Source organism: Canis lupus, chromosome 4 (genome assembly GCF_048164855.1).
Source record: "Canis lupus baileyi chromosome 4, mCanLup2.hap1, whole genome shotgun sequence".
NCBI lineage: Eukaryota > Metazoa > Chordata > Mammalia > Carnivora > Canidae > Canis > Canis lupus.
Window position 1 is genome coordinate 64306760 of NC_132841.1, and position 27904 is coordinate 64334663.

Genomic DNA, 27904 nt, shown 5'->3' on the forward strand with positions numbered 1-27904 from the left:
TAGGGGAAGGTTCAAATAATCCCTGAAGCTAATGTTTATGATCAAGTAAAAGATGACCTTTTAATGCCTTAGCTATCTAGATAGCCAGTCAAAGGTGTGTGTGTGTGTGTGTGTGTGTGTGTGTAAGTAGATTTTTACCCACCCAATTGTTAGCTTGTCTTTTTCTATTTTTATTAGTATACTCAAAATGCTTTTATTCTTGGCAGTGATTTAATTTCCAAAAATTGAAGTGAAAAAAATGAACCAGGTTATATATCAAAATACTTTTCAAACCTGACTTAGATTTAAAGATTATATTCTCAAGCCATCTTTCATAAATGATAGTCATTTACCTGACATATTTACCCCTTATAATTCTGAAATGCAGCGGTCTGGAATTTTTACAAAAAACAAATAAGTTTGTTCAATAAATGAGGACAAAGATTATAATTTTTAGTTCAATACATGAGGACTAAGATTATTTTATAATAATATGTTTTTTAAAAAATAATTAAAGTTCACCTTAATAATTTTATTGAAAATTGCTATGTTAATAACTAGAGAGACAAAACATGCCAGTATTTCACCTTGTCTCCTTCCATTAGTGAATTAAAATAGTTTAAAACTCAATTAAAATTACTAGAAAGGCACATAAGCATCATTCACTTTTTCTGTTTCAGTTACTTTTGTAAAATAGGCATATTCATTAAAACAATGTTCATTTATTTTTAAAACGGTGATTTGACTCTATTTTTTCAAAAGTTTTTAATTTAATTCCAGTTAGTTAAGATACAGTATATATTAGTTTTAGATGTACAATATATAGTAATTCAACACTTCCATACCTCGCTCAGTGGTCACCACATGTGCGCTCCTTAATCCCCATCACCTATTTCCCCCATTCCTCCACTCCCCTCCCATCTGGTAACCATCAGATTGTTCTCTATAGTTAAGCATCTGCTCCTCGATTTGTCTCTCTCTCTCTTATTTTTTTCTCTTTGCTCATTTGTTTTGTTTCTTAAATTCTACATATGAGTGAAATCATATATTTGTCTTTCTCTGACTTATTTCATTATATTCACTAGTCTCATCCATCCATGTTGTTGCAAATGACAAGATTCCATTCTTTTTATGGCTGAGTAGTATTTCACTGTATATTTACACATCTTCTTTATCCATTCATAAATCAATGGACACCTGGGCTACTTCCTTTCCTTGACTATTTTTAATGATGCTGCTATAAACATAAGAGTGTATGCATCCCTTTGAATTACTGTTCGTATATTATTTGGGTAAAAACTCAGTAATGCAGTTGCTAGTTTGCAGGGTAGTTCTATTTTTAACTTTTTGAGGAACCTCCATACTATTTTCCACAGTGGCTTCACCAGTTTGCCTTCCTACCAACTGTGCATAAGTGTTCTTTTTTCCCACATCTTTACCAAGCCTGTTGTTTCTTGTTGATTTTAACCATTCTGACAGGTGTGAGATGATAGCTCATTGTAGTTTTGATTTGCATTTCCCTCTTGTTAAGTGAGTATCTTTTCATGTGTCTGTTGGCCATCTGGATGTCTTCTTTGAAGAACTGTCTGTTCATCACTTCTGCACATTTTTAATTGGATTATTTTTGGGGGGTGTTGAGTTTTATAAGTTTTTTATATATTTTGCATGCTAACCCTTTATCAGATACATCATTTGCAGATATCTTCTCCTACTCCATTGGTTGCCTCTGGTTTTGTTGATTATTTTGGTTTTGTTGATTATTATCTCCTTATAAGAAAGCACTGTGCAGAAGCTTTTTATTTTGATGTACTCCCAATAGTTAATTTTTGCTTCTGTTTCCCTTGCCTCAGGGGACATATCTAGTAAGAAGTTGCTATGGCCGATGTCAAAGAGGTTACTGCCTGTGTTACTCTAGGGTTTTGATCATTTCCTGTCTCTCAATTAGATCTTTAACCCATTTAGAATTTAGTTTTGTATATGGTGTAAGAAAGTGGTCCAGTTTAATTCTTTTGCTTTTTGATGTCCAGTCTTCCCAATACCATTTGTTGAAAAGGCTGTCTTTTTCCCATTGCATATTCTTTCCTGCTTTGTCAAAGATTAATTGACCATATAATTGTGGGTTTATTCCTCTAATCTTAATGGTTCTCAACTTGAACTTAAATATCTGTAAGTTTAACACAGATACCTCTTTTTATTTGAAGTTAACTTTCACAGCAAGTATTAATATTTTGTAGCCAAATTTAAGAATGTATCAGCAATTCACTATAGAAAGGACAATTGGGGATTTTCAGCATTAGCCTTTCAGCATAGTAAAAATAATCCAGAATCCTGAGTGCTGTGTATTATCTACTCCCATTCAACATCCATTAAAGAGATAGTTTTAAGTGTCTAATACATGAAAAGCCCCCCTTTTTTTGTGGAGAATATGCCCACAATATTAACACTGACCAAAAAAAACATGGGGGAAAAAAGAAAAAGTCAAGACGTCTAATTATCTTTTAGATTTCCAGGCACTTTTATATAGCTTTTTGTAGGAATATGTTCTCCAGTCATAGTTGGAAGTAAACCCTCTTTCTTCCTGCCCAACAATGAAAAGAACAATCCCCCTAGAAGCACACTTATTTTAACTAAATTTCCCTTCCCCTGTGAATTTATGATAGGGGGGCATCTCTAACTTGAATCTAATCAGCAAGATGATGGTTCCTTTTTCATAAAAATATGATATACCATCTATTCACAGAATTCTTCTTTTGGGTCAGAAGGATCTTCTTTTTGGGTCTGCTCATAATCTGGTACAAATAATTACCCCTATGAAAAGCATGTCTGTGGAATGATATCTCCTTATAAGAAAGCATCAGAAAATAGTATCTTACTGCATTTTCTCAGAAAGAGCTATGTACTAAAAATGCCATTACTCCACTGGTTTGAATCTCTAACTCTCTGACCCTAACTCTAAACCATTGGAAGAGTAAATGTGGCATCATATCCTTTATTATCAACTCAAAGGAAGTCCTTTCACTTTTAGCTAGAAATCCATTGTTTTAATTCCTATATAAATGCTAATTTTTTCTCTGTTTCCAATGAACACCCTACCTGAGTTTACACTGGACATTTCCATTATCTCTTATTTCATTTTATTATCTAATATGAACATATAGAATAAATGTATAAAATGATTTCCCAAAAAATTAGTTTTCCACATTCTTTTTTTTAAAGTTTATCTACAATGAACAAAATTACTTTGGCAATGTTTGTGCATTAGAACTAGTTTTCACAGCTGAAGCACTTTTTCTAAAAATACTATCTTTAAAACTGCACTGAATGCTTGTTTTATGTTTCAAAAAAACCTAGCATAGAGCTTTAGTGAGTTCTTCAAAAATAAATAATTTCCAAATGGTCAAGAGCAGCCAAAAACCTCCAAATGCGTCATTCAAATGCAAAAAGATGCATAACTTTTGTTCGATTTCTAATATTGTAACTACACTCAATAATACAGGTCATTGTTTTTGACTCTTAGTTTTAAATTGGGGTATAGAAATAAAATTTTAAGGCCCAAAATATTAAAAAATAAAAATATTTAAGAATTCGGGGCAGCCCGGGTGGCTCAGCGGTTTAGCGCCACCTTCGGCCCAGGATGTGATCCTGGGAACCGGGGATCGAGTCCCACGTCAGGGTCCCTGCTCCCTGCATGGAGCCTGCTTCTTCCTCTGCCTGTGTCTCTGCCTCTCTCTCTGTGTCTCTCATGAATGAATAAATAAAACCTTTAAAAAATATTTAAGAATTCTGCTACCACAATGACAATGGTACATATCATATCAGGTCATGTTTATTATCATAAAAAGATTTTTGCCTCATTTCTTCAGAAACCTAATAGTGAGAAAATACGTTGAGCTCCTAACAATTTTGGCTGAAATTTAGTAAGTTTAATAAGTTTAATAATTTAAGAAAAACTTATTAAGGTTAGCAAATGATAAGTGAGTAAAATCATCTATTCACTTCTATGGCTATAATTCAGAATACCGATAGGATTCAAGCAAATACTGTTTCAAATGTTGGTTTAGAGAAATTCCTGTTTTACTTGAACAAATTCTTACCCTAGGGCTTACTAGCTAGAATGTAGACAAAATATCTGAAGAATGAATCAATTAATCGACATTGTAAGCAATACCAGTCTGTACAATTGTTCTCTACAAAAATAAATAAAAGAAAAAAGTCACACATCAACTGTCTGAATTCAAACATTCTTCCTTATTTAGAATCTTCATAAGGATTTCTTTCCATTGAAGCTGTAAGGAAAAAAGTCTAAACGGAAAAAAAAAATTTTTCAGCAAAACTCACTTCCACTATTTCTCTAAGAACAGCAAGTGAAGACGCTTTGGCCTGCATAACTCATCACTGGCCCTGTACATGGTAGCTGCCCTGGGGCTTGAAAGATGTAGGCAACTTTTTTCTTTGCAAATCTTTTTCTCTTCAAAAGCTTGAGTCCCTAATTAGTAGATATCTCAGAACCTCTCGGTGGAGGTCAGTGTTACACCTGGGGGAATATATGCTGTAGGTCTGCTGGAAAATAAAACCTCTACCCAAAGAAGTATCACTTTGCATTACATGGAGGTGAGGTATTACATTCTCTCTTTCTTCAACATTTTCTTCAAAGGGAATATATATCCCTGTACAATTTTTTCCTAGCACCTTCTGAGAAAAGAGACAAGGCATAGTAAAGGGAGTCCATCTTTCTACCCTGGCTTAAAAATTTCTGCCTCAATATCTGATGTGTTTAAATAAACTTTTATATTTATTTGTAAAATACACACACACATACACATACAAATGGATTTTTCATGTGGAAAATATCATCTCCTTAGTAAAAATTTAGTGTTTTTTAAATTTAAACTCCAGTATAGCTAACGTACGAGATAATATGAGTTTCAGTGTACAATATAGTGATTCTACACTTCCATACAACACCCTGTGCTCATCACAAGTGCCCTCCTTCACCCCATCACCTATTTCAGCCATCCCCCTACCTACCTTCCCTCTGATAACCATCAGTTTGTTCTCTATAGCTAAGAGTGTATTTCCCTCTCTCTCCCTCTCTCCTTTAGTTATGTTTTATTTCCAGTCTTTTTAATATTAATGAAATTAGAAATTATGAAGTAAAAGGTCTCTCCATGAAAACCTTCTACTGCTCAGAGACAGCCAATTTTATTTCCTGGTTTCTCTGCAATCATTTTATGATAAAATTCTAGTGACTCAGAGGTAATCACCCAACACCTTTCCTGAACATTGAGAAAACAATATCTCTAGTATTAATGACATTAACATTAATTGAGCTATGGCATCACTTCAGAAGACCTCAGAATTTATTCCTACAACTTTCACTATATTATTTTGCACTGTTAATATGATGCTGTGTCTCTGACATAAAGAGTTTCTTTACCTTACCTTTATTCAAATAGAAAGTCTTTGTAGATGGAAGTCACTCCATCCTTATCACAAGCATACCCTCAAACTACCTAGACATATATTATGTTTTGCCCAAAGTGGGAGAAAAGTGATTTTTATGTGTTTTCTGATTACTGAAAATTCTTGCCCTGTGTTAGTCAAATTGGGAAAATTACTTAATATCTTTGGCACAGTTTTGCCACCTATAAAATTAAGATCATATGACTGGGCTCATGGGGTTGCTTTAAAAATTAAATGTGTGACTGTTCCTTATAAAATATGAAATGCTATACACATTACTTTTGTGATTGTGTCACCTGAAGAATGAAGAAGACTTTTGAAAACAAGTAGCTTTTGTTCTTTTTCTGATTATTATGTCTTTTATGATTATTATAGAAAATTAATCTACTTTAGGATTGTAAAAATAACAGAACTCAAGTGAGAAATGGATAGAGATATTTTGGATACATTTAGTATGTACAAATGAATGCCTGAAAGCACTCAGTCTACTTCACACTGCCTGGACAATCCCATTTGCTGTCTGCATCCAGGACTACATACATATCTCATCTTCTACGTAGGCTGAACACCATAGAGTATGATTGTGATCTGTTCACAGTGGGGCAACAGTAGCATCTTGCAATTCACTCATTTTGAAAAACTACATCTTTGGTCAAATCTACTAGTTTTATACTATAGTGACATTAGAAACGATCTTTTATTCAACTTTTTTTTTCTTTCACAAGACAACTTTCCCAATCTTTTATTCACCTTTGTTTTTTTTTTGTTTTTTTTTTTTTTTTTGGAAGCATAGTATCTTGGATACATTAAGAAATTTTTTTTTTGTTTTTTGTTTTTTGTTTTTTTTTACATTAAGAAATTAATAGCAATTGTTAAAGGATCCAGTTCAGGGATCCCTGGGTGGTGCAGCGGTTTACGCCTGCCTTTGGCCCAGGGCGCGATCCTGGAGACCCGGGATCAAATCCTACGTCAGGCTCCCGGTGCATGGAGCCTGCTTCTTCCTCTGCCTGTGTCTCTGCCTGTCTCTCTCACTGTGTGCCTATCATAAATAAATAAATAAATAAATAAATAAATAAATAAATAATCCAGTTCAAAATAATTATCCATCTTTATTTTATGTTTCATTGTCAGGTCAAAATAGATTTAGGAACACAGTTCCAAATAAGTGACATTTCATATACACAAAATGTACATTTCCCCTACAGTTTAGGGTTTCAAAGCAAGTCACTTGGGTCTAGTGACTTGGAAAAACTAATGTATATTCCAAAGTATTAATTTACATAACAAGACCTATAAAGGATCATTTGTAATATGTTAGGTTATTTATATTTTAGAACTGCTTACTCCTCCACATTTTTAAGAGCACACTATGAAGATAACATAAAACTTGAGTTATTATCTTTCAAAATAGACTGCATGAAGAGATAGGAAAGTAATGAAATGTAAACCTATTTGCTTAAATTTTAGTTCAATGAACATTTAGTTCCATGACAATAACCATGTCTGGTTTTTGCTGACCGTTTTTGTCCTAATGCTTAGAATAATGCCAGGTATATATCAGGCTTCAATAGTAATATTTGTGGGTCTAATAAATAAGTGAATTTGTTAGACATCTACAAGACACTGAACTAAGTGCTAGAAATATACAAGGGTAATGTGTCTATTGGTATCACACTAGGTGCCATACCCTAACCCCTACCAATCTGACTAGAGGAAGTACAATCTTCACTTGGGATCCCTCCAGGAGTCAGTGGGCTGAGTGAGGGATTGGGAAGGAATTGGGAGGGACCTTCTCTTAGAGAAAGCCTATGGAGCCACATGTGAGAGAATATAGCCTCACTTATGATCTGGGTTCACATTCTCTCACATATGGCTTCATAGACCCATGCAGATTATAGAATTTAGCCAGACAGCTGCATCAGGTCCTCTGTTTTCCATGACAAGCAATGAACTCCCAAAACAGTCTGTGCCATCTAGAGGCTGCTTTGCCCAGAGCATCTGACGCAGACCCATAGGAGAATGCATTGTTAAGACACTTGCCTACCTTACAGAGTCTGATCTCTGACGATGCCACTCCATATAGTATGTGATAAATTCCACAATGCCAGTATACTAAAGGCATGATAGGAATGCAGAGGATGAAGCTGAATTGGAGATTTTGTTGAGAAAAAGGCCTAGCAGTTGAGTCACGTAGGGTGGATACAATTTCCAGACAAGCGATAAAGAAAGGAAGAACTTTCCATTTGGAAGGAACAGGATAAGAAAAAAAAAAAAAAAAAAGCTTGGAGGCTGGAGGTTAAAGAAGAGAGAATGTATTAGTATAATTGAAGGGGAAAGAAGACAAGAGACAAAGGATAATCTTGAATGAATTCGACATCCACACAATGCAGATATTTAAAAATAGAAACATATTTAGAAACATTAAACATAATCCTTCTAGTGAATTTAAACATTTGTGATATACTGTTAAGTTAAAATGATTTAAAACTGCTGTGAACACTGTGATCTCACTTGTGAAAGAATACGAAAATATTTGGGTAGAAAAAAGTTGAAAGTAGGTGTTAAGAATTAATATATCTGAGGACTAAAAATATAGTAAAAATGTATTATTTTCTCTTATTTTTTGTTCCTTTTGTTTATGTGGTTATTGTGATCTTATGACAACAAATGTGTATTATTTATGGATTTAAAATAATGCTTTTAGCAGGAACACACCAAAAAGAGTGGGAGACTTGCCAGGTATTGACTTTCTGAAGCTGGAGACCATCTCTAAGTTTTACAAAGATCTATTAGTAATGTAGAAAACAATACTTCAATGTATGTCAAAATGTGTTTTATGATAAAAATTTGTTGGCATGTAAATAGTAATTCGGTTTCTTTCTCTTTTATATAAAGTATGCACTAAATGTGATAAACATGAAAAAATAGTAAATTCATACCATTGTAATGAATTTTTCTGACTTTGAATCCTGATGGATTTGTATAAACTCTGGACCAAAAAGATGAGGTCAACCTTAGTATAAATACATTTTGGTGTTGACAGAGATTCTGAGGAAGATTCTCTATTATAAAATATCCCTCCCTTTTAGCTGTGCTCTTTGCTGACAAAATCCTCAGTAGTTACCCGACTTTTGCAGGCAAGAGTTAAAATGCAAAGGCTGTCTGAGATGAGAACACTTTTAAAGTTATGGGTTAAGTTAGCTTGCATTTGTTCCCCCCGCCCCCGCCCCCCCCCCCCCCACACACACACCCAGCTTCCTATAGAAGGAATGGGAAATTGGGAAGCTTTGCTTCTGATCAGGGGCAGGTGAGAAGGTAAGGCTGGAAGCAGACACTGCTTCTTTTCTTGAGTCTCCTGTCACCAAGCAGTGAGCAACTTGAGAGCAAGAACTACATCCTACTCATGTCTTGTTAATCCCCAGCCCCTAAGACAGTGTCCAGTGCATTGCAGAAAGTCAGATGAGGAAAGGAGGGTGGAGAGGGATAAAAAAAGAACCACTCAGGAAAACTGCTGAGGATCCACTAATATGCAGAGGCTGCTGAACACCTGGGAAGAGGTTGTCAGAAGGAAAGTCTCTCCAATTTTCCCAATGTCACTTTTATCCACATCTTTCCAGGACCAGATGGAGGTAGACACAAAAGAGAGACAGAAGAGCATGGAAGATATTTGGTTCCACTCCTGGCAGATCAAAAAATACCAAAATAAAAACAAAAATAACAACAACAAAAACCCAAACAAAAGCAAATAAGAAGAGATAAAGGAAAGAGACAAAGAAAAAGAAAACTTTTCTTTCTCACTAAAACAATTTAAAAAATCAATATAGTCCATTACTTTCAAGGATAATAGCACATTTCATTAATGTTGAGTGGAGTCTAATTAACAGAAATCTTGTGATTTCACAATTTCTGTTTAGGTTTCTTTTTCTCTTGAAGGAAAACAGCATATGAATTTAGGGTAGGTTGGAATAAAAACTGAGATTCCAACTGTATTTTCTCAGCTTTCTGAAGTTTTGTGACAAAAAACAAGGACAATCATGACACACACATGCAGTATATTTGTCAGGTTAATGGGTAGGCTCCATGCTCGAAATGCCACTAATTTCCATAACTAGGCCAGTGTAGAGATTTGCCCTCTTGTATTAACTCAAAAATACCTACTACTAAGGGATCAGAAGTTCAGAGATTAGTAAGCCTCTCAAATTTAGTCAGTTAAGACTCTTTATCCAGTTTCAACATCTGACTTTTTCAGCATTCAGTCATGCCCCCTATAAAGAACATTTGACACACAAAAAAATGCATTAGAACTGACAAATTAAGGAGATCTTATCCACATTACAAACGGGTTAGCTTTGATTAAAAACAGTTTATATAACACAGTTTAAATGATTTGTTTCACAAAAATGGAAATAATATATTGTTATAAAAGCATTTGTGTGGCCCAAGTTAGTTGCATCTGTACAATTAATGAAACAAATATGTTTTACAGCTGTCAATATAATTTTCCCCTTAAAATCCGTGTTTTTTTTTTGTATTTATGAAAAGAGTAGATAGGTAGAGCGAGATGATAGATAGATATAGTACATGACAAAAAAGATTAACAATACAAATTAACATTATTATATGCATATTTGTACAAGAGAAGAAGAATCAGCAGAGTTTTGTGGCCAGAACAAATAGAACACATACAGGTAAACACATATATTAGGTCAAATTTCTTAACCCAAAGGACAGAAGAAAAGGAAAGAACTCTAACGCTCCATAGGTGCTTTCATTGATTTAAAAAGCAAATTTTGATGAGTAAAAAAAAAAAAATGCACCTTGCTTCTTAGATTCATACACAGTTATGCTTACTTCCATCATTCAAAACACTCCACAATCCACGGAACAATTTAACTTAGACAAAAAGGGATAGTTGCTGTTCAAAAGGAAAACTAATTTTAAAACTGATTTGATATGTGTTTTCAACATATTTTTCTTTTTTTTTTGTTTGATATTTCAGATTAAGTTCTCGAAACTATAAAACTGGGAATATATAAAGTTTGCTTGTGTCTGGTTTCAAAGATGGCCTTTTTTTTTTTTTTTTCTTTTCTTTTCTTTTTTATGCACAAAATGTCTGCCAAGCCTGAAAATGATGCAGATCATGTTTCTATGTCTGTTAGGTGGCGCTTACCAAGCAGTCTGGCTCTGGTCAGGGATTTTTCAACTGCTCACTGTGGTGGAATTACAGTAGGGGATTGCGAGTGGGGTTAGTGGGAAGGAGGCTTTGTCCCTGCTGCATTTAAAATTACATCTAATCTTATCAAGGCGCTCGTCATTGTTTCTGGCGGCCAGGAGCAGGTACAGTACTGCTTTTGTTCAAGTCAGTAGCTTTGCTGAATAAAGTTGAGGGAAAAGCCAAGACTAAATAATTTTCTTTCAGAACCTCATGTGCTGATTGAAAAAATGCTTTGAAAGAGAACGAGAGAAGGCTGGGGGAGGGAAGGCGACAGGTAAAGTCACAATAGAAAAGTATCCATGTGTAAGAAAAGAAGCAGTGACTTGGGCAGGGGGGTGGAGGGAGACTATTGCAAAAAAAATTTTTGCTCAAAAAATACTTTAATTCTTATCCCCTAAAATGGACTGGCTCGTTTTCTTTGGCATAATATGATCATACAATTCAGGGGACATACTTTGTCTACCTCTTCTATTTGAGAAAACTGAAAGCTACAGCAAGTCTTTTTTTTTTTTTTTTAAATAAATGGCACATAAATGCAAAGCAGTTTCTCTTGCACAAATAAATATTCCTAAACCTTGTTTGTACCAAGGGTCCCTCCGTTGATGTTCCTTCCCTTTTAATATGCTAAAATATAAGATGAAGAGTCTCTGGCCACAACTCTTAAGGTCGTGATAGACTGATCACAACTAAGGAGTCATAAATCCAAGTTCAAAAGACTTGCTCTGACTAGCTTTGGACAAAACAGAGACACTATAATTCTAACAACCAGAACAATGTAATCATCAGCAAGGAAAGAACCCCCTGGATTTCCATGTGTCAATAAAGATTGCAAGTTAATTCAGACAGAAATAATTGGCATTAAGATTTGCAAGGCATTCCATTATTGTAATTTGAAAATTAAGATGAGAAGTAGCTTGTTCAAACATGTTCAGTTTTAAAATCTGGTGAAGTAACCTTAGTGACTCATAGATGTGATCTAGAAAATAACTTTTCTACCCAAAATGACTGCTTTGGATTTTTATCATTTATAATTACATTGCACTAAAATAAATGTAACATATTTTATGAAGCTCAAAAATATTTTTCAGTGTGCCCTTTCAAAAGATCAAAAATCAAAATGATTGGACTTCTTGGCCAATAACAATCCTACAATCATGTTATTGTCTATGATTCTTCAGAGCATATTAATTATAATATTCAATTTTATTATTATGGTCAAGAAAGTACCTCGAGCTGTGTGTTATGGAGGGGTGTAAATTTATATTCATATAAATATATATTTATGTACATTCTGATTAGATACATTTTAGTGATATAGTCTTTCTCCATGTTATTCTATTAGACAATTATTTTGACACTTCAAAATAGTGTGCAGAGAGAATGCATAAATAATAAAAACTACAATTTTAGAAATGTAAAAATTGAAAAGGTACATTTTATACTTTGGTAGATCACTGTAAGTAACATGACTAAAAATTAACATTCACACTATTTTTGATAAATTAAAATCAAGTTTATACAAGTCAAAGCATTTTAAAGTTATACTGTATGTTCTTTAACTGTCACCTTTTGTTCTTATATCTATTTGTTGTGTAGATCATCATGGAATCATTAATTAATAGCTACTGTAATCATTGTGCTAAGTCACTAAAATGAATTATAATCATAATTTTTATGATAGCTTTCTTTAAATCAAATATAGTCAGGTATTCCATATACATTTTGTCATTGATTGCATTTCAAGTCATCTATTAAAAATAGTAAAATGTCATCCATTTAAATGGATCATTCTTTAGTATAAAACCTTGTATAAACTGCCTTTGTGCACTTGCACTCACTTTAATTTTTCAGTGAGCAAGCTTCATCACATTTCTCTATCACATTGAAAAATCACCTATTGCTGTTAATGTTATTTTATCTCTTATAATTTGGTTATAGAAATCAAGAGACCGTATATATGTCACACCTGTAAAAGCCAAATAAATTTATTAAATGTTCAATTAATAAATTTCAAAATGGGGTTTTAAAATTAGGTAGTAGCCTCTGAAAATATCCTTCCCTTGCTGGACTTTTATTTAGATATCTTTTACATCTGCCACTAAAAACTCTTACATGTCTCAATACTGTTGCCATTCTCAGGAGATATGAAATCATAATTCTCGTTGTTAGTCATACTAAATAAAGACTTTCTCACTTTACTTTTTTTTTTTTTTTTTAGAAATGGAAAAGTTTTTATTTACTTTTTGGATTCCAAATTATGCACTTGCTTTTACTTTCCTCAAATTATTTCTATAATTTTTATTAAATAAATATATTTCACTTTCCCTGTTCCCCAAACTGATTTTATACTGAGTGTTAATAAAAAGCTAGGGCCTGAGGTGGAAGACAGAGCTGGGGGAGAAGAGGAGAAAGGACTCTTAAAACTAAAAGTTGTGAGGGAGGAATCTAGTTCTGTCGTTAATCCTCCTCACTCTCCAATTTGAAACAACTTCTACTTTTTTGTTCTTTTGTTCCTAAGATGTTCCCTTTGATCCTGAATTAAATATAAAGATTCAGTGGAGAGTTGAAGTATGCTGAAGATTTATCACAACCAACGGGAAACCGGGGAAATAAATTCAGGTATCTTCAATTATCTGTAGTTATGCTATACATCATTTAGAGATGGTTAAATCCAACCATCACTGATTTTGAAAACAAGAAAACTGACACATAAGAAGATGAATTGCTTTTATCATGAGCTATGGACTATTGGTGATACCACCTTGAGTGTTAAATTAAAACTGAGGTTTTATGAGATATGCTAATTATTTGGCCATCTTGCAATTTGGAAAATAAACTTCCAATTATTATTTTTTTTAAAGAACCTCTTTCCTTTCACAATTGTCAAGTTACTTGCTTGAAAGAGTGACTAATTTTGTTGTCTTCCTATGTGTTGATTCTCATTAAGCTTTTGTCCCCTAGAATAGGGAGCCACTGACTACTGCAGTGGGGTCTCTAAGCCACGAACAAGTAATCTAAATGGTGATACTTAGAGCACATCTGTCCTGTACATAACACAACTCCCACAAGGACTATAGTGAAAATCACATATGCTCAAAGGATATTCAAGATTATACGTGACTTCTTAAGACATTTTGATTTAATTAGGGAAAAGCTCAGGCTTTTATTAAGATTTAATTCAGTAATAGCTAATAACAAAGTTTTATCATCACGTGTTATGAGTACATTATCTAGCTGCAGATTTTCTTGTGCTGAGTCTCCTGCACCCGGGTCCTAACCCAACCTCTGTCCCTTTAATCTGAGCCAGGGGAGACCTTTGTAATGGCATTGGATCCTCTCACTTCCAGCCATAGGTTCTTTCACCACTTCTCCACCATTCACCTTCGCCCTTGCCTCCCTCAAATTCAAGAAGCTCAACAAGAGTGAAGTAAAATTTGGCAGTGGGTGGAGTGGAGGAAGGACTCAAGACCCAGGCCCTCGACCAGTTTGGCCTGTGGCTTAATGAATCTTCTTTGTTACAATGTGATAATGCGGTTAAATAGTCTTTGAAGGTTAAAAAAAAAACTCCCATTAGTAAACCCTCACACCCATAGAAAACTATAGTTTCATTCCACCAAACAATGTATATATTGTTTTGCAACAAACCCTATTTGTAAACTGCAAGTGTGTATTCTAAGAAAAGAAAAAATAACAAAAATTAGAAATTAAAGAATGCAGTATTAACGCTCAGGCACACCATTACTGGGTAGGTTGCAATTCAAGCAGCCTATAACAAATCCAAAACAGCAAATACCTATGTCATTTTAAAGGAAAATGTCAGACAAAAACAAGTTGTCATTTTGATATCAGGGGATGAGAAAGAAACGGCAAGAATTCAAAACTTGACAGGACAGTCCGTGGCTTTAGTTAAGTAGAGAGGGAAACAGTCTTACACTTTTGATTAATAATTAGCTTTCCTTAATCAGGAAATTTCCTACTGTAAAAAATACTAACAGAAATGCCAGAGAAAGCGACACCAAACTCAGCCAACATTTAGTGACATGGCAAATACATATGCAAGGACTTTCACAAGTGCTTCCTCGTATATCTAATATTGAATTTATTGTGAGATTTTTCTTGCTGTAATATACTTTTATCCCTATACAAATTCATTTTAATTTTTCCTATTTTGAAAAACTGACCTCTATTTTCCAAGGAAACCGGCTTCCAAAATAATTTGCCAAATTTCACGTTAAATTCAAGTTCTGGTGAGTTGAAAGCACAAGTTGTGTGTTTCTTGTCTTTTCTACAAACATGGTGCTTTCTCAGAACTTCTTTACACGAATTCTTTTCATTTCCACTATAATCAAATAAGATGTAAATTATCTGCTTTCAAAGCACTGAGGGTTACATTATTTCTTCATGATTACAACACTGCATTTACGTAGCAGTGTTTATGAGACAGATGTGCTGCAGCGGGCTGGTTTGACCCAGCAAAACATGTGAAGTATATTGTGGTAGGTGGTCGGTTCTGACGTGGATAGAAGAGAAGACTGTGTGAAGGTGTTTTGTGCATTCATGGAAGACCCAACCACTACAAAGATGCAACTGCTTCACTGCATTAAAATCTGGACATAATCAACTCAAATTCTTTCTAGTTGCATGGAGGTAAAACGAGGGCTTTGGGAATCATTGGTTTATTCTGGTATATGCTTGCAAATCCCTGGAACAGGGACTGACTGGAGGTAGTAAAATCCTAATAGATACAAGATAGATACCAGAGGGGTATTTGCCTTGTCAATTCTTATATGGAAACCAATTTTGTGCTGGTGCTTTTTTTTTTTTTTCTTCCTGTTTTACTCTGGATTTCTTCCCATTCTATTCTACAAAATCTTTCACTTTCAAACTTTCAAAGATTTTCAAAATCTTTCGACTGATCTGAAGTTAGTTGCTGATCTGTTTTCTCTCACAGAGAAACCCAGATAGACCCAGCCATATGCATTCTGCCCTTGAGCCAGATCTTGGGTTTCTGCTCACACTCCAGATGGAATTCAGGAAGGCTGTGATGAGTCCACGCAGCCCGTTTAACGCTTCGGTTTTTACACTTCCACATGCAGCCCAGTCTCTGGCTCTTCTCACAAAATAGTCTTCACAGAAGCTGCAGTGGAGAACTTTCTGATGAAGTTTCTCCATGATCCAAAAGAATCTGATTGACTACTTTTTAAATCTCCTAATTTTCTGCAATTTGGACTCTTTCTATAGGAAATAAATATCCAGGTTTTTAAAGGAGGTTTCTTACACCTCAACCCACAATATTATAACAAAATGTTTCTTTTTTAGTCCAAAAGAAAATGTGGGTAAATTTTCAGGGTCATCTAGATTAAACATTACCAAAATTCTATTCCGCAAAATAACCTGCCGGCCAGCTCGAAGTCCAGAATGTCTCTCCTTCTCTGGCTCACACACTAGCATTTCTCATAGCATTTAACTATCAGTTTGAAGTTGAAGCACTCTAAAATTTAGGATAAGTGCTTGAAGAGTCTAAAGCAAAAAAATAATAGAAATACATTTCAGTTGTTGTGATTTGGAAGAACATATCTTCCTCCCCTGAGGGCTTAATGAACGCTGCAACTTTTACCCTGATTTTTAAAATGCATTGACAGCTTTTCTAATGTTCCTTAATCAGCTTTAATTTCTTAGTGATTTTAGTTGGTAGTGTGACTGTATTTGGAAAAGATAAAAAGAATCATTTAGGAGGGCTTTTTTTCTTTTTTGCTCCTTTCATTCCATCTTAAAAATATAAGGCATAGAGAGTGATAATGTACTGAGTTCCAATAGCTTTTGATATTCACCCACCAAATTGTTCACTAGAGAGAAATACCAAAAAGGAAATAATAAAAAGTCTGGTTTTTATCATATGAAAACTCCAACAAGTTTTTTTCTCTTTTGTCATGTAGGTGGTAACCAGGAACTTTCATGGAGCAGAGAGGCTTCCCCACAGCATTTGCTCCTGGAATGCTAAGATGTTCCAGTTTTGTTGTGCAAATGGCTCAAGCAGATGAAACTGTGTTTATGTCACCTGAGGAAATAACCTTCAAAGAGACTAAGTTTGCCCTGTGTCCAGAGAGAGAGATGCGGTGAACAGAGCAATCTGAAACATAGTGTGTGTCCCGTCTGCAGTCTTTCTTTCCTCCACCAAGCTGCTTCTGGTCATTTCCCAACAATGTATCATGGAAACATATGTATGTAACGTATTTTAAGGGCAAATGAGAAATGCTCCATCCTCCTGCTTCAAGAAGTTAATGGGATCCAATAAATTCTTTTGCAAATGTTTTCCTTCTCAATGGTAACTGAGATGCCATAGCACAATGAATCTGTATATATCTGGGAAATTTTTCTCAAATAACTAAGTTTGGCCAACCTACATCTGATTTCAGATGATCTCTAGGGGGATTTCCTGGGGGAAGAAAATCTTAAGTAGCGTGTGTTTCTGGACTAAAGGGCTACTGCATCATGTCAAAAATCTGTGTTTGAATTCTAGCTCTGCCATTAATTTCCTCAGCAAATACTTACTGAAAGCCTAGTATCTTCCAGACACTGCAGGTATCATCTGGATATACAACAGTAAGTAAGAAAATCACTGCTCTTGTCTTGTGGACTTTGAGGCTATTAAAATAGTAGGACAGAGGCACCTGGGTGGCTCAGTCGGATAAGTGTTTGACTCCTAATCTTTGCTCAGGGTCTTGAGATTGAGCCCTGCATCAATCTCCACACTAGGCGTGGAGGCTGCTTAAGATTCTCTAATCTCCTTCTCCCTCTGCCTTTCTCCCAACCCTTCTTGTGCACATGCATTCTCTCTCTCTTAAAAAAATAAATAAATAAATAATAATAATAATAATAAATAAATAAGATCAGACAAGCTAATAAGCAATTGTAACACAGGGTGATAAAAGCTATGACAAAGAAGTACAGAATCTGGAAGCCCTGGAAAGAGCACTATATTAGTTTCCTATATGGCTACTGTCACAAACTTGTCAAAACCTGGTGGCTTAAAACAATATAAATGTATTCTATTACAATTCTGGAGGTCAGAAATCTGAAATGTATCTCACTGGGTTAAAATTAAGGTACCAGCAGAGCTATGTTCCTTCTGGAGGTTCTAGGAAAGAATCTTTTGTTTTCTTTTGTTTTTTTCCAGTTTCTAGAGGCTGCCTGCCTTCCTTAGTTTGTCTCCCCTTCCCACCTTTAAAGGCATCAATGGCCAAAGGAGGTTTTTTTTTTTTTTTTCCTTCACATTCATCTCTTTGACACTGAATTTTCTGCCTCTCTATTCTACTTATAAGGTCTATTGCAATTGCACTGAGCCCACCTAAATAATGCAGGATAGTCTCTCAATTTCAAGACCACCTGATTAGCAACTTACATTCCATCTACAACCTTAGCCCACCCTTTCCCAGTAACATAACATATACACAGGTCTAGGGATTAGGACTAGAATGTGGACATCACTTAGGGCTGTTATTCTGCCAGTTGTATCCTATTGTGGACTGAGGAGGATAGAGAGTGAGGAAAATCTTTGTAGAAGACTAAAATGTAAGATAAGTCTTGAAGGATAAGTAGAATTTAGGTAAAGAGAAGCCTTAGCAGGGCTAAGGTAGGCTTCTCTTTTTTGATAAGACTTAGGAGTGTGCTAACTAGAATACAGACAGGAAATGTGGGGAACAACATGATTGACACAGTTGAGCAACGTGTCACCCTGGGTTGGCCGATGGAGGTCAAACTCCAAGTTTGGAGGAGCATTGAAGCCAGTGGGACAGTTAACAGAATAGAAAAAAAAAAAAAAAGCTGGTTGTAGCTAACTTCAGAGAAGGACACAGACAATCCTGGGCATCTCTGCATGAAAGAAACCATAGCAAAATGGATTAATTTCAAAATGAATGAATTACAATTTTGATTAGTGCCATGAAAGAGAAGTGCGATGTGCAAAAACAATACACATCCCCCTAAATTTAGCTGGGGATCAGGGAAAACTTAAGAAGCAACATTTAAGCTGAAATTTAAATGGTAAGAAATCACTTAGATGAAGGGGGAGGGACTTCCAGGCAGAGGAAACAACACCCAGAGCCCAAAGTAGGAAGGAGCATGCTCTGTTTCAGAAGCCAAAAGGCCAGTGCCTTCAGAGACAGAGAAGACAGGGGAAAAAGAGAGTCAGACAAGTCAGGGCTGGTGCGGTACAAGGAGGGGAGCGGGTGCAGGATCATAGAGTTCTGTAGGGTCTCTCACCGATTGGAAACTCGGTCCTGAGAGCAGTGAGATGCTACCCATAGTTTAACCAAAAGAATGGCACGATGGGATTACCTTTTGCAGAGATCATCTGGCTACAGTATTTTTACCAAGGAGGTAAAAATAATCTACCTATGAGGGATCACTGTGGTTTGCTTGGGAGGAAATACTGTGCACATCAGAAAGAGAAGCAATCACTCCTGGAAGGAAAAACGGAGTACAGCTGATTCTGCCTTTCAGCGATGCGGCATAAGTAACCTCTGGGGAGATGGCTCTTCTTTTAAGAAAAACACCTTCATGGTGGAAGCTGTTTCCTTTCACTGAGAAAGGTCAGGTCCCTGACCTAGGTGTTTGGGGCTGGACGAGTGAGCTAGAAATCGAAGCTGCTCTGTTACTCTACACAATTAAGTGAGAATTTGGCTGTGCTGCGGGCAGCCTGGGAGAGACGCCTGGGAATGAGGAGAAAGGGGAGTTGCCAGAAAGATCTAGGAAAATAATAAAGAGGGCTGCTGGTGCATAGCTGGAGGCTGGAGCCCACAAGGGCACACAGCCACGAAAAACTTCCGATGGAGGGGCTGGCTGACAAATTACTTGGAACATTCGTATCTGTACCTGACATTAAAGTTGAAGTATTTTCAGACCTGCAACTCCTTTCTGCAACCCTCAAGTCTGTCGTACAAGGCTGCCACTCATAGGAGCCCCAGTCTCTGGTGCTTTGCTGGGGTGCAGGAAGAGGAGCAGCACCCCACACCAGGCCAGGACAGGTAGGGTCACCCGCAGGAGGGGTCAGGAGTAAGCGACGGTGCATGGAAGTCATGGATGCGTGCTCGCGTAGGAGCACGGGCATTCCAGAAAAACTCCAGAGAGTTGGGAAGATTCTGGGCTTCCCACAGTAGAGCTCAAGGCGTTTGATTTTGATATTAAAGTTGATGACCACAGGAAACTTGCAGATATGAAAAATAGGAAACATCTGGATTGTAGTCATTTACATTCAGGATTAAACCCAACATGATACTTGCTTGAGAGCTATGACTATTTCATGTTTGTGCTCAGGAAAGACTTGACAATATTTTCTAGTAATTTCCACTAAGGCTATCTTTGCAGAAGATGTACCTAATAGCTTACTAAATTAAGAAATATACTGAAGTGTCAAATGTTACATAATCTACAAAGTGAAATCTAATATTCTCTTGGTCAGAATGATTCAGCTGCCAGAATGCATCGATAGGCTGTAAAGAGGCATGTTGCGACCTCATTCCTGCTACTCTTCTAGCAAATCCTGGCCACAATGACAAAAAAAAAAAGTCTGATCTTTATATACCATCATGGGAATGGCAACCAAAGTTAATAACAAAAAGTACCCTTTACATCATGTGGTCTTTATTAAAATACCAAAACACAGGAAAACTTAAAAAAAAAAAAAAAAAGCACAACTTCTATTCCAGGGACTTGCCCAGGCTTTTTTTTTTTTTTTTTTCCTCCTAGTTTACTTGTGTTTACAGAAGGATTTCATCTGCTTTTGCAAATTCACTGGTCATGATGAGGACATTAAGAGCCCAACCATTACCCAAGAAATTTTGTGAGTATCTGCAATAAAATATGCACATATAAAAGCAAAATAAAAATTTAGGATGTTTGTGTGGTGCATTTTTATAAACCTACATAGACGCAGCTATCCAGATACATCATAGCAAAAATTTTAATTTTAAAATAATTATTAAAAAAATTATCCAGGTAGTTGTGAGAAAAACAGAATCTCCCTTTTTTCTCTACGTGGTGTGCTGTAGGGCTTGCTACGAAGTCCATATTCATGAAGACTGTCAACTCTTAACTTCATTATGTTTTCTGTTCACCTGGGATTATTTAGGAACATTTACAGTCAGTATTAAACTTCAAGTCAAAGAAATGTAAATGGTCGTTTTCTATAAGTCTTCTTTCATTTTCCTTTAGTTATTTATATTTCAAAATGCTCAGCTCAGTAATGATGGAGGTTTCCGTAAGAAAGCAGGTTTCCATGACATCAGTTCTACAAAAGGCACAAATAAATTATTTTGTGAGGTAATATTATTTTTGCCTTTGCCTTCACCTACTCAATCCTATTTGAACCAGAACCTGTGATAAGTCAGACAGTCAGCATGTGATTCTCATACCCCGTGTGGAAATGGCCAGCAACATCCCTTGTGCTCACTCACTGATGGAGAAATAAAAGTCAAGAAATGCTGTGTAGTAGATGCTTTTGTTCTGTAAGTATAATTTCATACTTTGCTTTTTTTTTTCAAGAATGTATTCTGCTACGAGATTTGTCACACCACAAGCTCTGTTTCTAACATTTTATAATTACTAACAGGCCAAAGGAAGTATTAGCATTAAAGACATTCTGTTTTCCAAGAAAATCATAGTCTGTCACATTGTCCAGAGTTAATTTTCTTAATCTTCATGTTTCATCAATTTAGGCAAATAAGATTTGAAAGATCTATTCTTAATATCCCCTCGCGTTAGTTTGTTACAGCATTCTCACAAAGGACTATTATTGTACCTGGTCATCTTTTCAAAAAGGAGAAAAAATATGCTCAAAATTAAAGCCAACTTACTTTGACCTTGCTTATAATAGCGAACAGGTGTTTCACACTATTGATGACATTCAACATCATGCTAGCACTATTAATTCACTATCTCATCAATTCTCACAAGAACTCAAAGCTGTTAAGTAGCAGTATCTATAGATCAATGGTTCTCAAACTCGAGTGTGTATTCGAATCATGTGGAGTTAAAACTACCTGTTAAAACACTTGCTGCATTCCACCCCGAGAGTTTCTGATTCACTTGGTGTCATTTAAGGCCCAATAATTTGCATTTTTGAGGAGGTTCCCAAGCAGTGTTGGTGTTGCTGGTATGTGGACCACACTTCGAAACTGCTGTTATGGATCAGGTTTAGGAGTACCATGGCCCACTGGCCAAATCCAGGCATCTGAGCTCTTTCTTTTTTTCTTTTCCAGCATTAGAAAAGATTGGTTTAGTCCGCAAGCCAAGATTGGTTTTAGTTTTGAATAATGACAAAAATCCAAAAGAATATTTTGTGACATTGGGCAGCCTGGGTGACTCAGTGGTTTAGCACCGCCTTCAGCCCATGGTGTGATCCTGGAGACCTGGGACTGAGTCCTGCATTGGGCTCCCTGCATGGAGCCTGCTTCTCTGTCTGCCTGCGTCTCTGCCTCTCTGTGTGTCTCTCATGAATAAATAAATAAAATCTTTAAAAAAATTTTGTGACACAAGTCAAATTTCAGTATCCATAAATAATGTTTTATTTGAATGCAGCTTCCTCATTCATTTATGTATTGCCTATATCTGCTTCCATATTACAACATCAGAATTGAGTGGTGTGAAAGACACAATATGACCTGCAAAGCCTCTCCAGCCCCTCATAGAAAAAACTTGCCAATCCCATACAGCATGGTGATGCAAAGACAGTAGATCTTAAAAGTTCTCATCATTACACATACACACACACACACACATCTTAACTGTGTGAAGATGAGTGTTAACTAGATTTGTGGTGATCATTTCATAGTGTGCTCATATAGTGAATCATTTTGTTATATACCTGAAACTAATACAAAATTTTCTGTCAATTATATCTCAATAAAAAATTGCCATAGAAGGAAGCAAGATCTAAGATATTTAGCAACAGGTGGTGAGTTGGGATTCACACTCCAGTCAAACTTTATTCAGATAAGAACTCACATTCTTAACCATTTTTAAATTTTTTTTATTTATTTGTGATAGTCACAGAGAGAGAGAGAGAGAGAGAGAATGAGGCAGAGACATAGGCAGAGGCAGGCTCCATGCACCGGGAGCCCGACGTGGGATTCAAACCCGGTTCTCCAGGATCGCGCCCTGGGCCAAAGGCAGGCGCCAAACCGCTGCGCCACCCAGGGATCCCCTTAACCAATTTTAAAAGATGCAGAAATTCACCTTTTTTTAATAATTGTAGTTGACATACAATGTTATATTAGTTTCAGGTGTGCCACAGAGTGATTTGAAAATTCTATACAGGTTTCCTTGCTCTCCTTAACTCTAAGTGTAGTTACCATCTGTCACCACACCACGTTATTATGGTATGATTGAGTATATTCCTTATGCTGTACTTTTCATCTCTGTGACTTATTTATTTTATAACTGGAAGTTTGTAGCTCTTAATCTCTTTCACCTAACTCACCCCCCCTCACTCCCCTCCCCTCTGACAGCAGCTAGTTTCTTCCCTGTATTTAAGAGTTTGTTGTTTTGTTTGTTGGTTCATTTGTTATGTTTTTCAGATCCCACAATAGGTGAAATCATATGGCACTTGTCTTTCTCTGACTTATTCCCCTTAGCATAATACCCTCTAGGTCCATCCATGTTGTTGCAAATGGCAACATTTTTTCATTGCAAGTCAATATTCCATTGCACATAGGTACCACATCTTCTTTACTCATTCATCTATTAATGGACACTATAAGGTTGCTTCCATTATCTGGCCATTGTAAATAATGCTGGAATAAATTTAGGAGTGCATATATCTTTTTGAATTAGTGTTTTCATTTTCTTTGGGTAAATACCCAGCAGTGGAATTACTAGATGATATGATATTTTTATTTTTAATTTTTTTTGAAACTCCATACTGTTTATAGTCCCAATTATTTTTTGCTTTCATTGACCTTGCCTGAGAAGACATATCTATGAATATAGCTATGGCTGCTGTCCAGGAGATGACTGCCTATATTTTATTTTAGGAATTTTAAGATTTCAAGTCTCACATTTAGGTTTTGATCTATCTTGAGTTTATTTTGGGGTATGGTGTAAAACAGTGGTCCAGTTTCATTCTTTTGCATGCTGCTGTCCAGTTTTCCCAAGACCTTTTATTGAAAAGATTGTTTCACCCGTTGTATATTCATGCCTCCTTTGTCATGGATTGAGCATTTGAGTGCGGATTTATCTCCGGGCTCTTTCTCCTGTTCCATTGATCAATGTGTCTATTTTTTTGCCAGTATCATAGTGTTTTGATTACTATAGCTTTGTAGTATGTCTTAAAATCTAGGATTATGGACAGCCCAGGTGGGTCAGTGGTTTAGCACCGCCTTCAGCCAAGGCATGATCCTAGAGTCCCCAGATGGAGTCCCAAGTTGGGCTTCCTGCATGGAGCCTGCTTCTCCCTCTGCCTGTGTCTCTGCCTTTCTCTCTGTGTCTCTCATGGATAATTAATTAATTAATTAATTAATCTTTCTAAAATTTAAAAAATGAAAATAAAATCTAGGATTATGATACCTCCATCTGCCATCTTTGTTATTCTTTCTCAACATTGCTCTGGCTATTCAAGATCTTTCATAATTGATACAAATGTTAGAACTATTCTAGTTCTCTGAAATGTTATTGGTATTTTGATAAATTGCATTGACTCTGCAGAATGCTTTGTGTAGTATGGACATTTTAATAGTAAAATCCTCCCAATCCATAAACCTATAGTATCTTTCCATTTGTTTATAGTATCTTTCCATTTGTTTATTTGTTTCCATAGTAAAATTCTTCCAATCCATGAACCTATAGTATCTTTCCATTTGTTTAGTATATTTCCATTTGTCTTCAATTTCTTTCATCAAGGGACGCCTGGGTGGCTCAGTGGTTGAGTGTCTGCCTTCCGTTAAGGGCGTGATCCTGGAGTTCTGGGATCGAGACCCACATCAAGCTCCCTGCAAGGAGCCTGCTTCTCCCTCTGCCTGTGTCTCTGCCTTCTCTCTGTCTCTCATGAATAAATAAATAAAATCTTTACAAAATTTATTTCATCAATATCTTACAGTTTTCAGAGTATAGGTTTTTTACCTCCTTGGTTAAATTTATTCGTAGGTATTTTATTCTTTTTGGTTCAGTTGTAAATGGGATTGTTTTCTTAATTTATGTTTCTGTTACTTTGTTATTAGTGCATAGAAATACAACAGATTTCTGTATATTAATTTTGTATCCTGCAACTTTATTCATTTATTAGTTCAAATAGTTTTTTGGTGGAATTTATACAATTTTCTCTATATCATGTCATATCATCTCCAAATAGTGGAAATTTTACTTCTTCCTTACCAATCTAGATGCCTTTTATTTCTTTCTCTTGTCTGATTACTGTGGCTGGGACTTCCAGTATTATGTTGAATGAAAGTGGTGAGAATAGTCATCCCTGTTTGTTTCTGACTGTAGAGGAAAAGCTTTCAGTTTTTCACCATTGCATATGTTATCAGCTTTGGATTTTGTATATATAGCCTTTATTATGATGAGATATGTTCCTTCTCAACTCTTTTTGTTGAGAGTTTTTATTATGAATAGATATTGCATTTTGTCAAACAATTATTTGGCATCCATTGAAATGATCATATGGTTTTTATCCTTCTTGTCAATGTAATATATCACATTGATTGATTTGCAAATACTGAACTACCTTACATCTCTAGAATAAATCCCACTAGATCATTAATGAATGATTCCTTTCAATGTATTGTTAAATTCAGTTTGTGGGCAGCCCCAGTGGCTCAGCGGTTTAGCGCCTCCTTCAGCCCAGGGTGGGATCCTGGAGACCCAGGATCGAGTCCTGCGTCGAGCTCCCTGCGTCTCTGCCTGTGTCTCTGCCTATGTCTCTCATGAATAAAAAATAAAAAAATTTAATAAATAAATAAATTCAGTTTGTTAATATTTTATTGAGAATTTTTGCATCTATGTACATCAGGGATATTGACCCATAGTTTTCTTTTTTTTGCAGTCACTTTCTGTGGTCTTAGTATGGGAATAATGCTAGCCTCATAGAATGAATTTGGAAAATTTCCTTCTTCTATTTTTTGGAATAATTTGAGAAAAATAAGAATGAACTATTTAAATATTTGGTAGAGGGACACCTGGCTCAATGGTTGAGCATCTGCCTTCATCTCAGGGCATGATCCCAGAGTCCCAGGATCGAGTCCCACATTGGGCTCCTTGCATGGAGACTGCTTCTCCTATCTCTGCCTCTCTCTCTGCCTCTCTCTGTGTCTCTCCTGAATAAACAAATACAATCTTTTAAATATTTGGTAGAATTCATCTAAGAAACCTGAGAAACCATCTGGTCTCAGACCTTTGTTTGTTTAGAGGTTTGGTTACTGATTTGATTTTGTTGGTAATAATCGCTCTGTTCAAATTTTCTATTTCTTTCTGATACAGTTTTGGAAAGTTGTATGTTTCTAGGAATTTACCCATCTTTAAAGGTTATCTAATTTGTTACCATATGATTTTTCATAATTTTCTCTTATACATTTGTGTATTTCTATGGTGCTGGTTATTTCTCCTCTTCATTTCTGATTTTATTTATTTGTTGTTCTCTCCCTTTTTTTCTTAATGAGTCTGGCTAAAAGGTTTATCAATTTTGTATATCTTTTCAAAGAACCAGCTCTTGCTTTTTGTTAGTCTTTATTTCATTTATTTCTGCTATAATACTTATTATTTCCTTTCTTCCACTAGTTTTGGCCTCTATTTGTTCTTCTTTCCCTGGCTCCTGTAGATGTAGGTTCAGGTTATTTATTTGAAACTTTTCTTGTTTCTTAAGATAGGCCTCTATCACTATACACTCCCCCTTAGAACTGCTTTTGCTCTATTTCAAAGATTTGGGGCTATTGTGTCTCATTTTAATTTGTCTCCTTGTGTTTTTTAATTTTCTTTTTGATTTCTTCATTGACCAATTTGTTGTGTGGTAGCATGTTATTTAGCCTCTGTGTGTGTGTGTGTGTGTGTGTGTGTGTGTTTTCCAGGGTGGGTTTTTTTTTCCTTGTATTTGACTTCCAGTTTCACCCCATTGTGACCAGAAAAGATGCGTGATAAGATTTCAATCTCTTAAATTTATTGAGACATGTTTTGTGGCCTAGCATGTTCCATTCTAGAGAATATCACATGTGTCTTTGAAAAGATTATGTATTTGCTTGGTTTTGGATGGAAGGTTCTGTATTTCTCTGTTAAGTCCATATGGTCTAATGTGTTGTGCAAAGGCATTGTTTCTTTGTTGATTTTCTGTCTGGATGATCTAACCCATTGATGTAAGTGGAGTGTTAAATCTCCTTCTATTATTTTATTACTTTCAATGTCTGTTAATATTTGCTTTATGTATTTAGGTGCTCTGTTTTGGGTACATAAATATATTCTCTTGTTGGATTGATTCCTTTATCATCACACAATGTGCTTGTCTCTTGCTACACTCTTCGTTTTAAAGTCTATTTTGTCTGATATAAGTATTGCTACCATAGCTTTTTCTTCTTTGTTTCCATTTGCATGGAATATCTTTTTTTATCCCTTCATTTTCAGTGTGTATGTGTCTTCAGGTCTGAAGTGAGAATCTTGAAGGCAGCATACAAACGGGTCTTGTTTTTTTCATCCAATCAGTCACCCTATATCTTTTGATTAGAGCATTTAGTCCATTTACATTTAAGGTAATTATAGATAGGTATGTACTCATTGCCATTTTGTTCATTGTTTTCTCATACTTATAGTTCTCTATTCCTTTCTTCTCTTCTTCTTTTCCACTGTGGTTTGATGGCTTTCTTTAATGTTGTGCTTGCATTACTTTCTCATTATTTTTTGTGTATCTATTAGAGGTTTTTGATTTGGGGTTATCACTGGGCTCATATAAAACATCCTATGTGTATAGCAGTATATATTAAGTTGATGGTTGCTTAATTTGGAACACATTTTAAAAGCACTAAAGTTTTACTTCTCCCTCCACATTTCATGTAGATGATGTCATATTCCACATCTTTTTATTCTGTGTATACCTTGATTAATTTTTGTATATATAATTGATATTACTGCTTTAGTGTTTTAACCTCCATATTGATTTTATAAGTCATTAATCCACCATATTTTATATACGCCAGCTTTTACCTGAGAAATTTTTTCCTAATTTATTATTTCTACTCATGGACTTTTCTTTCCACTTAGAAGGAATCCACT

The 27904-nt window shown here is 35.6% G+C and overlaps 1 long non-coding RNA gene across 1 annotated transcript in view; it reads left to right on the forward strand.

Annotated features, from left to right (window-relative positions):
• LOC140632539 (uncharacterized) overlaps positions 1–16969 on the forward strand; it is a 37848-nt gene extending 20879 nt beyond the window's left edge. Inside the window, exons 2-3 of the long non-coding RNA XR_012030140.1 lie at positions 13176–13276; positions 16594–16969. This is a non-coding gene — a long non-coding RNA (uncharacterized lncRNA). The remainder of the gene's footprint in view (positions 1–13175; positions 13277–16593) is intronic.
• The last annotated feature ends 10935 nt before the right edge of the window (positions 16970–27904 follow it).